At 37.6% G+C, this 12,650-nt stretch overlaps 1 long non-coding RNA gene across 1 annotated transcript; it reads left to right on the forward strand.

Annotated features, from left to right (window-relative positions):
• Positions 1 to 990: 990 nt before the first annotated feature.
• On the forward strand, positions 991 to 3,073 carry LOC309496564. The gene is made up of 4 exons (XR_014205159.1): positions 991 to 1,101; positions 1,238 to 1,364; positions 2,182 to 2,391; positions 2,871 to 3,073. It is a non-coding gene; the product is annotated as an uncharacterized lncRNA (long non-coding RNA).
• The last annotated feature ends 9,577 nt before the right edge of the window (positions 3,074 to 12,650 follow it).

Raw genomic sequence — 12,650 nt, forward strand, 5'->3', positions numbered from 1 at the left:
GTCTTCAAAAAGTACTGTAGGGGTGTTTCTTCATCATCATCATCGTCATCATGCTGCTGCGCACCTTTTCTCTGGTCCTGGCAAAATGAAAAGTATATTTCAGTTTTATACAATTAATTGCACATAATTGTTTTTCATTTGACTTTTACATTTGTTGAAATTAAGTGTTAGATTCAGCTGGTCAATATAATTTATTTAAAATATGATGGTTTAATTATATTAATCATGTAAGATAACTATAAATATACTATAAATCCATAAATAATAATTAAATATATAAATTAATCTTAAATACATTGAAAAATGCAAATTTTAAAATGAACAAATGTAATTGTATTTACTGGATAAGTGGATTAAAAAAAATAGGATATAGGGATTACATGAGAAAACCGGTTCTCTTCACACTTCATAACAGTAGGTGGCGGCATGCACCTATGATGTTGGTTCGCAACCCGCCATTAAACCAAATGAAAAAGAACGGACGGTTGTTCGGCAGTTGGTGAACGAAACAAGAAAAACTGCAGCTGCGCTCTATGTGAGTAACCATGAATCATATCTTTCATTTTAATATTTTATTTGTTACTATGAATGTCAGATGTCAACTATATATAAATTATGACGAGGTGAGATGCGCTAATCATGTTAGCTTATAGCACGAAATCCAGGCTTTATTAGACTTCATCACTGGTAAGCGTTGATCACTACGTTGAACAGGAGGGTATGTTTAGTTCACGTATCGTGGGCACTACATATTCATTCGTGGGAACGTGATATGTTGTGGCCAAGATATGATGTAAGTTACATAGCGTTTTGAGCAGCATTTGGAGACTGTCATGCTGTTGGCCATATTATGCCATTGCAGTAGACGCATATCGCAGTATTAAGGCTAACGATTAATCAATTAATTGATCGTTAATTTAAACGACGATCGATCATGGGAATTTGTGAAAACTGACATCCCTAAAAATAACTATTTTACAGAAAACTGCACCAAAGGAGCTTACATTCTGACACCTTGCTGGAGCATGCTTAAGTGTGTCTGCCACAATGTCCTCCACTGTTGCTTGCCGGATTTTAGGATTGGACATCATCACTGCCTCTGTAAAATTAAATCCCATAAATATACAGCAATGGTTTAAAAAGTACTGGCAATACAGGTTTTTTGGGTCACTAACATATTGGACTTACTTTTTATGACCTTCAAAATGTTCAAGTTTAGTGGTCTCTTCCCTTTCAGACTAAACTCCTTCCAAACACTGTAGGAGGCCAGTGCCCGCATCACCCAACGGGTGTTTTCCCCAGGGTTTGGACCTCCAACAAGACTTAAATGGTGTGTCTACAAGATGGAATACATTTTCAAAATGGTAATAACTTTTGTTATTTAAAGGGATAGTTCACTTTGAAATACATTTTTGGTATGTTTTAGCTTACCTCAAGGGCATCCAAGATGTAGGTGTCTTTTTTTCCGCAGTAGTTTCAATTTTGATTTGTCCAAATTAAACAATTCCCCATCGTAAGTACACATTGATGGCCTAAGACACGAAACGAGCGGTTTGTGTGAGAAAACGAACAGTATTTATATAGTTTTTACCTCTTATACACAGCCACGTCAAAGTGATCTGATCCGACGTGTACGCAGACTGGTGCATAGATATATACACACTAGATGTCGCCTTGTCTACGGCAGTTCATTGGAACGAATGTCTTTAAGGCGACATCTAGTATGTATATATCTATGCACCAGTCTGCGTACACGTCAGATCAGATCACTCGGACATGGCTGTGTATAAGTGGTAAAAACGATATAAATACTGTTCGTTTTCTCACACAAACCGCTCGTTTCGTGTCTTAGGCCATCAATGTGTACTTACGATGGGGAATTGTTTTAATTTGGACTCTGTGCATACTCTTTGAGACAGTGACCATCGACCTGCATTATATGACTGACAGACAAGAACGGTTTGACCTAAAAATATCAAAATTGAAACTACTGCGGAAAAAAAGACACCTACATCTTGGATGCCCTTGAGGTAAGCTAAAACATACCAACAATTAATTTCAAAGTGAACTATCCCTTTAACTTAATTCTAACACTTTTTTTTGGCAAATATATTCACGGATAGTTCACTATTAACATACCACTCTATTCCGAAATGTCTCCTCTTTAATTTTTTCTTCAAGAGAGAGGAGTTCCTCCATAGTGCCACACATATCAAGGTTCATCTCCTCCACTCGCTGACTAGTCCCATCACCCAGGGCACGAGCATAGAGTTCATACAGGGCTGCTGTTGAGCTCCTCATCACCTTCATCTCACTCTCTATGCTGATGATTCTCTGAGTGAGTAGGCTCAGGAGATCTGGGAGAATCAATATTGATTCAATCAAATAAAGGTCAAAACTAAGTTTCAAATTATGTTTTGCATTTACCATTCTTCTGGGTTTCTCTAGGAGGCGCTGGTCTTAATGTTGCATCAAGAATGAATGTTGAATCTTCAGGTCTTGAAGGCGATAGTGTGGTTGGTTTGTTCGGTTTAAATGCTGGGGGAAATGGCAGCTGAGGTTCCACTGTAAATTAAAAGTGAATTACTAAAAAATAGGAACAAACGAATAGCTATAAAATGTACCGTTATTGGTATCAATCAACTAATGAAATTGTGGTATTCTGAAAACCCCGAAACACTTTTAATATGAAAATGTGCACAAGTGATAAAGTAAAAGAATTAAAACTAAGAAAGGCCTACCAGTTTTTGTACAGTTCACCCAGCTCTTCTTTTTGGGGTGAGGTACTGAAGTATCTGTAAAAAAAAAAAAAAAAAAAGATTTTAGATTTACTTTAATTGTTTACTTGTAAACTTCTTTCACATTCTCAGGTTCATACCTTCATCAGAGCTGCCGAGACACACTGGACGTTTTTTCCTCTTGGGAACGTCATCAGAGCTCTCCACAGAAGACTGCACAGCTGCTCTTTTGGACCACTTTTTAGCATTTCATAGTCACCTGAAGTACAAATACAGTGAGTATAATTTAGCATTCAGTAACAGTAGTTGCACTAACATTTTGTTTGAATGATCCTTTAAAGGCCGCGTGAACCGGAAGTTGCAAATGACTTTTCTCCAGTGTTGTGACGTATTTCCCAGTGAAAAGGAATATTGAACAGAGGGCAGGGTTTTACTCTAGGGCTCCTCCTCTCCATCTCTCGCTCATAGCAGACTAACGGTTTGAGGCGAGTGGTTAAGCGTTTCCCAAACCAACTCTCTCTCTCTCTCTCTCTCTCTCTCTCTCTCTCTCTCTCTCTCTCTCTCTCTCTCTCTCTCTCACACGCATCTTGTATTTTACAAATATAAATTAATGAGCCTAAATAATATTTCACAAATAAATACAAACCATCCAACAAATTGCATAAGCTTTGAACGAATGCCAATACTCCATATCATTCACACACACGCACGCACGCACGCACGCACGCACGCACGCACGCACACACACACACACGCACACACACGCACGCACACACACACACACACACACACACACACACACACACAGACACACACACACACACACACACACAGACACACACAAACACACACACACAGACACACACACACACACACACACACACACACACAGACAGACAGACAGACAGACAGACACACACACACACACACACACACACACACACACACACACAGAGCCACACACACACACACACACACAGACAGACACACACACACACACACACACACACACACACACACACACACACACACACACACAAACACACACACACAGACACACACACACACACACACACACACACACAGACAGACAGACAGACAGACAGACAGACACACACACACACACACACACACACACACACACACACACACACACACACACACACAGAGCCACACACACACAGACAGACAGACACACACACACACACACACACACACACACACACACACACACACACATACACACACACATCTTGTATTTTTAATATAAATTAATGAGCCTAAATAATATTTCACAAATAAATACAAACCATCCAACAAATTGCATACGCTTTGAACGAATACCAAACCTAATGCATACAAACACATACCTGTACCACAAAACGTGTCCAGGCAGATTTGTGAGAAAATTCCCTCCATATCATTCAGACACACACACACTACACACACACACACACACACACACACACACACACACACACACACACACACACACACACACACACACACACACACACAAACCCCTGCAGACAGTCGGTCAGAACTTTGTAATGACATCAAGTGACCCTTTAAATTAGTTTACCGATGATAATTCACATTGTACAGATGTGTGGTTCTGGAACAAATACAGATATTAAATCACATTAATTATACAATTACTTTAACTTTACAAGTATGATAGCAATCATCTTTACAGATATTAATTTTACAACAATTTAGAGCCTTTTTAATACAGATACTAGGCAAATAAATAGAATAGCAATTCTATGTATGCCCACAAGATGCACTGATGGAAACTAACACATTTAATCTATAATAAACTGGTACTCTTTAATCGCGAAATAACACTCTGAAACTTTGGCATATTACACTTGTAAATTGAGGGTATTACTTGCAGTAGCTATGATGAACATTAAAGAAAGAATAACAAGTCTGCAGAATTAATTAGGTAATGCAGGGAATACACATTTATATTGGGCTAAAGTACAAACTGTATATTCTGTCCCCCTACACCAGTCCTTCTCAAACTTTTTCTGCCATTCCCCACTTTGGAGGTAGGGAAGGGTTCCGAGCCCCACCAGTCCCCAATCGCCCCAACAAAATGGTAAAAAAAAATAGGCTTTAAGTTTAACAGTTATATTTGATTTTATTATCCTCACATTTTAAAAACATAACATCAAATAACAGCATTAAAAACTTTCAATTAGAGAAAATAAAGACTCAAAAGTAAATAACAATAATAATAATTCAATTGTGTTTTCAATTTCAATTTCAATTCAATTTTGCCTTTGAGAAAATAAAAGTGTGGACTAGTTGTGTCCTTTGCTTCATTTTGTCACTTTGAAAACTACATGCAAAAAGAATGAACAAAATTGACAAACAATGAATACTCTTATCCACTATTTTAGTGGCTGCAATGAGCCTGTTTTGTAGTACACATCTTTTCAAAGCGAGGTTGTAGGCTTGATACTGCCACTCTCAGGTCATGCTCAATGTTAAGATGAGATCTGTATTTGGTTTTCAGTGAAGCAACAGCTGAAAATCCCTTCTCACAGAGATCCCACAGCAAAGGGAAGAAGAATGGTCTGACTCCTCTGCCCAATGAGTGGATACTCGCTCCAAGCCAGAATTCACTCAGTGTCTGAACTGGAAACCTCAGCCTAAGAGTGAGTAGCTCGTCATCTCAATGAATTGGTCCTCTTCTGCAGAGCTGAAATCTGCTGGTGCTGCAGATAGAATATGAATAAGTTTGACAACAATGTTTTTAAATAGCATACATTATAAATAAATGTACAATATATGACTATAATAAAAAAAGTCATAGTCAATAAAATTAAAATACCAACCTTCTGTATTGAAAGGATCGATACTCCAGTCATACTGGACGCTGATGTTTGGAAAGTACTTTTGAAACAATTCTTTCAATGTAGAGATGTGCTGTTTAATACATGGGATCACTGTGGTGGCTCCAGAAGTAGTGGTTTCAGCTATTTCCTTGATCAAGGTGCCTGCCCCATACCTCAAGCTTTCGGATGAATGCAGTGATCTTGTCTGCTAGGTGAGGTGTAGGTCCTTGTCTCTGCCTTGAAGGTGAAGATTTAATTCGTTCAGCTTTCCAAATACATTGCTAAGATAGGCCAGTTTCATCAGAAATTGCTCATCACTGAACTTGCCTGCAGCTCAAACATGTGAGGACCTCTTCCAAAAACGACCAAATCTCTGCTCTAAGCTCAAAAACGTGTGACAACACTTTGCCTCGGGACAGCCACCTTGCCTCGAAGCTGTATGATCAGCTCCCATCTCCTCACAAAGTGCGGAGAACATTGCCGCTTTCAGGGGTCTGGTTTTGATGAAATTGACCACAACATCCGTCAAGACCTCGTTTAGTTCGGGCTGAGCTGCTTTGACGCGGGCGCCTCCCTGTGAATAACACAGTGTGTCCATTGCGCTTTCAGAGTTTTCCCATTTCAGATCATGTTCTATCAGTTAACTGTCAAGAATCGTAAAGAGTTCATCAGCCGTCGCCCTAGTTTGGACATACTTGAATAACAGCAAATCCTCTCTCAGTGACTCAGAATATACAAAGTGGACATATGAAATGAACAAACAATCTTGCTTGCTGACAGTAGCCTTGTCTACTTGCAGTGCAAATCGTGTGTCTCTGAGTTTTTCCATGAGTTGGTCCTCAAGATCATCTGAAATGTTGTGTATACGTTATGCAACTGTGTCGTTTGACAGGGGTATAGCTTCTAATTTGGCAGCGCTTGTCTCATCCCATCCACCATAATTGATACCATGTCTAGAGCAGCAGGGACAATGAGCACTGGACAATTCTGTACGCAACTTTAAAAGAAGCCATTTGTGCATGTGGTAGATTTTTCCCTAAACCTAACTATCTGGGTCTCGTCTACAAATCGACGTCCCCATTCAATAATAGTCACCTAATGAACTTGTTCCCCTAAACTAGCTTCCTTCCTAGTTTCCTAAACTAGCTTCCTGCGCAGGAATAAATCGACAAACAGACTCAAGCAAATGTCCTTTAAATGCTTTAATGACGGCCAGGAGATCTTCCCGAGTAGTTCTCAGGGAATCTCTCCCAAGAAGCAAGGCCGGCGGATCTCAGACAAATTCCATTGAGACTCCCACCGTAAAACACATATACAACAGTTTTTATAGAATCGAGAAAACAAATAAGACTAACATGTCACCTTCAATATGATTGGTTCAAAAGCCCCAACCTTTTTCCTCTGTCACTGGCACAAGCAAACTCTGATTTTGTGATTACTTATCACAAGGTTTGAGAACTAGTCATCTGTCTAGTTTCACTTCCCTTAATTGTTATTTATACACACACACACACACACACACACACACACACACACACACACACACACACACACACACACACACACACACACAATCAAAGTCACAAGTTTTCCCCAAAGAGTTTGGACACATTTAAAAGAATATGAATGTCATTCCTGCAAGAAAAACAAATGTTAGTTGATTAATTAAAGGTGATTAATTAAAATCCATCACATGCATTTCTATTAACTGCTGTAGATTTTAGCATTCGACTTTTCTGCTGACAGTATTCCGAGAGTTTTCTTTGGAAGATGTCAAGCGGCTTCTTCTTAAGAAGAAAGACGTTTTGCCCACCTAGACAGAAACGTTGAAGACATGCATTCATTTAGAACAGCATATTTTGTTGCAAAGGAGAAGTTAGCCTTCTCAAAAATGAATGGACTGGTTGAGTTACAAGAAATGAATGGAGTAAAAACCGGCTCTTGTAACAAATCTGATCACTCTTGCATTAATATAATAACACATTGCCAATAAAAAAATAAATAAAAAATAAATAAAAGTGCTGGTTCTTGGATCTGTCTTACAGTAGATGAAAGCACTGCATTTGGGAGAAACTACCTTATCCTTTACCTCAGAGTAGATGTGACGGGGGAAGGTGAGACAGAAAACATATTTTTGGATTTGATTGAGCTGGAGGAAAGAATAACTGCTGATGCCATAATACAAAGCTCTTAAAAAGAGTCTACTGGAAGCTGATCTGGATGATGAATATCTCAAATCTCATCTTATTTGCATAACAGATGGGGCATCTGTGATGACTGGAAGAGAGGGTGGTCTTATCACAAGGCTGAAAAAAGACTATCCTTTGCTGGAGAGTATCCACCATCTTGCACACAGGCTTGAGTTATCAGTACGTGATGCACTAAAGTCAGTCACAGGTTGCAATCACTTTGAGATATTTATTTCAAAGCTATACACTGTACCATCAGTCCCCAAACACACACACACAAACGCGACCCCTAAACCTACCCATCGCAGGAAACCTTCTGCATTGTTACATTTTCCAAAAACATCATTTAGTATGTTAATTAATCCATTTTCCTTGTGGGGACCGCTGGCTGGTACTCTCAGAATAGACCATCCAGTTTGTTTCTTTTGGAGAAAGTTGAACTCATACCAGCGTAATTGTTCTGTTGTCGAAAAGGAAGCATTTGCCCTTATTTGGGCCTTGCAGCATTTTTCTGTTTACATTAAATCCAGTGCACCTATTGTGATATATATACGGATCATAATCCATTAACGTGTTATTCCCTTTGGCGTTTTTGGGAGCGGTCTTTTGGTCCTGAACTTGTGTTTATCCTATGACTGTTTATTGAGTTTTATGTTTTGTTACAGGGATCTTTGTGGGAGTCCCTGTCTTATGGGGAAGGGTGTGACGACCTCTGCTGTTGGTTTTGGGAATTGCTGTTCGGTACCTTTGCCCACAAATCATCTCAATTGGCAGTAAATTGTAAACACCTGTGACTGTGCCTCAGACGCTTCTTAAAGGAGATCACCAACTGAGCCAGAGGGAGGACTTTGCTCGTGTTGTATTTTGTTACCTTCTGCTTTTACATTTCAACATTGTATTACACTTTCAACCATGTGCTTTACACACTGATGTTGCTGATGGATACAGAAACACTGTTATTTTCTTGAATTGTATTCATTTTATTATTTAGTGTTGCCTTATTTTGTTATTAATTAAACATTACTTTTGAGCTTATAATTTGGTTTACGTGTGTCCCTTGTTTTTGCTGCTTCCCTTGAGCCAAGGGTCAACTCACTCACTCACTCACTCACTCACTCACTCACTCACTCACTCACTCACTCACTCACTCACTCACTCTCTCTCTCTCTCTCACACACACACACACAGGTTTTTGAAGGTGGTGGTATAAGCAGGGTTCCCAAATCTTGGTTAACTTCAAATTCAAGGACCTTTCAAGGACTTTCCAGGTCCAATACCCTCAAATTCAAGGACTTAATGTGGGGACACATTTCAAGTGAGAGCAAAGTTAAACCTTCTAAGATACATTGTTACAGTTTTCATGTGTCAAACAACTATGCAAAAAAGCTTCTTCTTTTTTTTTTCTTTTTTTGCATTTATTTTTGGCCATATGACAGAGATCTGATATTCTATTTGTTGTATTTCTGTTTTGCATAAAACTGAAGAATATTCGGTACATCCTTTAAAAAAAAAATATAATAATCAAATTAAATATTAAATAAAATAAAGATCAACAATAAACCATGAGAAAACATGAGCTTAAATATGTCAAAATGCAGCAGAACACATTATTTTACATTTGATTGTTGTATTTATTTCTTCAGTATATGTTGGTGTGCCTTAAGCAGTCATTCTGAACCAGTAATCATGTTTTTGACAAATCTGCAGGGATGTGATAATTTTTTCCATTTTTAATTTATTTACTACTTAAATTATGACTACATTATTATGTAATTTGTCCCATTCCTATTTAAATAATTTATCACTTTTCAAAACTTTTTTTTAAATGCCATAAATTATGACAGATAGGATCATCATTTATTATGCATATAATTTATATTTATAAACGATAATCTATGAATTAATCAGTCTAACAATGTCTACAAATATAAAGTTACCTGTCTATCAAACTCTGAAAATGTATTGGATATTAAGAGATTATCCAAATTTAAAAACAAAAAACCAATAGGCCTATACCTTTGAAAGCATGGATTTTTCTGTCACGGCATACTGCTTAGTCACAAGTCCACCGCACCGCGTGAGCAAATGAAACTGTGCGGTTCGCCTTATGTTCATCATTAGTTACTGGACAGACCCATTGATACTTTATTTCATATCTGGAGAGAACGTGAGCTCGACATGGTTTAAAAAAAACTAGCATTAAGCCCGTTTACGGCGCATGTTCTCTAGACTAGACTGTTCGCTATGGAAACAAAGACGCTAATGTAACGGGAGGGGAACACTTGTTTGACAACCTGGGGCCAGTTTCACAAAGATAGACTTTGACTATGGCTTAGATATACAGTAGTAGAAAGTCAGACTTCAGATAGACATCTAAATCAGAGCGTTGCACAAAGCAATTAAGACTCTGACTATCTTAGGTAGGACTACACTGCAATGCATTCTGGGTAAAATAAGACACTTTTCAAAACAAAAAACATGGCGGATCGAGTAAGCGCATTCAACCGCTCAGTGCCGTTTACCCCAGCGGAAGATATGTGTTTGTTGGAGGAGTATAACAGTTACAAGGATATTTTACTTGGGAAATTTAGCGGAGAATGTAGTAACAAGAGGAAATGTTTAAATTATGAGCCATTTTCCCTTTTCTTTTGGCTGTTTGTAATGTAACTGATTGTTACTGCTGGTTGCCAAGGTAACATAGATGCTGTGTTCGAAACTGTATACTTCCCTACTATATAGTAGGGGAAAAGCAGTAGGCGAGTGAAAAAGTATGCATGAATCCTAAGTATTCATAAGAGTAGGCGAGATTTTCCTGGTTGACGTATTAATTCTCGCGAGATTCGGACGTACGTATACTTATAGTGCGTTCGAATATGCCTACTTACCTACTATATAGTAGGAGAAAACAGTATGTGAAAGGAGTAGTATGTTTGAAACATCAGTATTCACAAAAGAGTAGGCGAGAAGTTCGAGTGCTTGACCGATGGATACTCTTCTATCCCAGGAGGCCACGCGAGAGGATACGTCATTATCAGACATCGCAGAGATCAGCGACGCGGGTGCTTTCAAATGTGCGTAAACACGGTTCCTTGTGTTCAAATTGCATGTGTTGAACTACTGTAGAGTAAACTGTTGAATTGTTGAAGGTGTAAAGACGTTACACATTGTAGTATAGTTGTGATTTTACTGTAAAAACACGTTTTATTATGTATAGCTAACAGGGGAGTTCCAGTAAGCACACTTACGTCTCCAAAGTGGATTTACATAAACCATATACATCTTAAAGACGCTTATTTTAAATGTCTATTTACATCTGACAGGAAAATCTTCTAATAAGTATAGCAGAAGAGCACATCACAACATGAAATAGACATCTGAGTGATGAATGTGTGCTATTATTAAGAGAATTCACAGTTGTCAACACTGTTTACATTGGACAAATGTGCTGTAAGTAAAGTAAATAAACAAATCTAGAAAGTAACTAAACATAAGTTATATATTTTATTTGTCTATTTGTACTGTTGATAATTTGAGGAACATTTATGTTGGATAAAAAGTGAGTTAACACATCAGCAACAACCTCAGCATGTAAATGTAGTGTTGAGCTCATAAATCACAGAGGTAACGTGAATCTCGTCTGGATGTTACAGGGTCAGATGAACAGATGTGTGTTTATCCGGTGGAGAGTGGCTGAAGAAGGCTTTGAGTGAGTATACTACAGAAATGAATCACAACATATTGTTGTAGTTTATTTAAATTATTGTAATTTCAAACAGAGCTACTACAGCACTTTTCTGATTCTTGATTTCTGTGCATTTGCTGCAGATCTTTTGTGGTGGAGCAGAGCCTGCAAGGAAAGATGATGGTGAAGATGAAGATGATCTCTACACCTGCCCTTATGAGTCCCTCCATCACTCCACCTTCTCTTATTGCCTCAGATTGTGAAGCACAGCGCAGCACGCAACAACCTCTGCCTTCTTATTGTTGTCAATAAATAAAATATAATTATTTAATTAATGCATTAATTCATTGCTTGACTGAAAATGTTAATGTTTTCACTGCATTCATCTAGAGTATCCATGCATATGACAATATCAAAACATCAATGACAAAACAAATTACATTTTGCTTGTTTTATTAAATTATATCATTTTCAGTAAAACAAAAGGTAATATAATTAAGTATTGGCCAGCATTTATCATTATTATTATGTGTAAGTTTTGGGGTGGACTAGCAATACAATTTGTTCTGGGGTAATAAAAATGTTTAAGGAGTGATACTTACATTTTTTGAGCATAAAATCAACAGTTTTCTCCAAAGGCGAGATCTTCGAGCAGCTGTCCGTCTCCTTTGTGCAGACATTACAAACGCTATGGAAAACCATTCTAGGTAGGGCTGTCGAGTTACTGATGTTGTGAGGTGTTAGTGCACCTGTCACTCATATCATTTTTTTACTGCCAAACTTATTTACATTCAAGATCAGGGAAAAATACCATGGTTGTATATTTAACAATGAATGGATAAAATAAGAAATATAATGGGTTTGCATAAATCATAATATGATATTTTATGCACAGGAAAAAAGAACAATGACCAGGTTAAATAACTTTAAATAATTCATCATAATACATACAAAAAATTATTCTTTTTTATTGTTATTTATAAATTCAACAAGAAAAAGCGGAAAACAGTAAGGAGATTTAAGCCACTTTTGGCTGTGGGTGAAAAATAGTGGATAAAATAAAGAACAACATACATATTCAAGAGATGATGATTTTGGATTTTCGTAATTAATTTAATATCGTTAAGGATAAAACTGGGTCACATTAGGGTTTAAAATATAAAATCAACCATAAATGTATTCACAAAATAAATGG

This window comes from Leuciscus leuciscus, assembly GCF_965113295.1.
Source record: "Leuciscus leuciscus genome assembly, chromosome: 4".
Classification (NCBI taxonomy): Eukaryota; Metazoa; Chordata; class Actinopteri; order Cypriniformes; family Leuciscidae; genus Leuciscus; species Leuciscus leuciscus.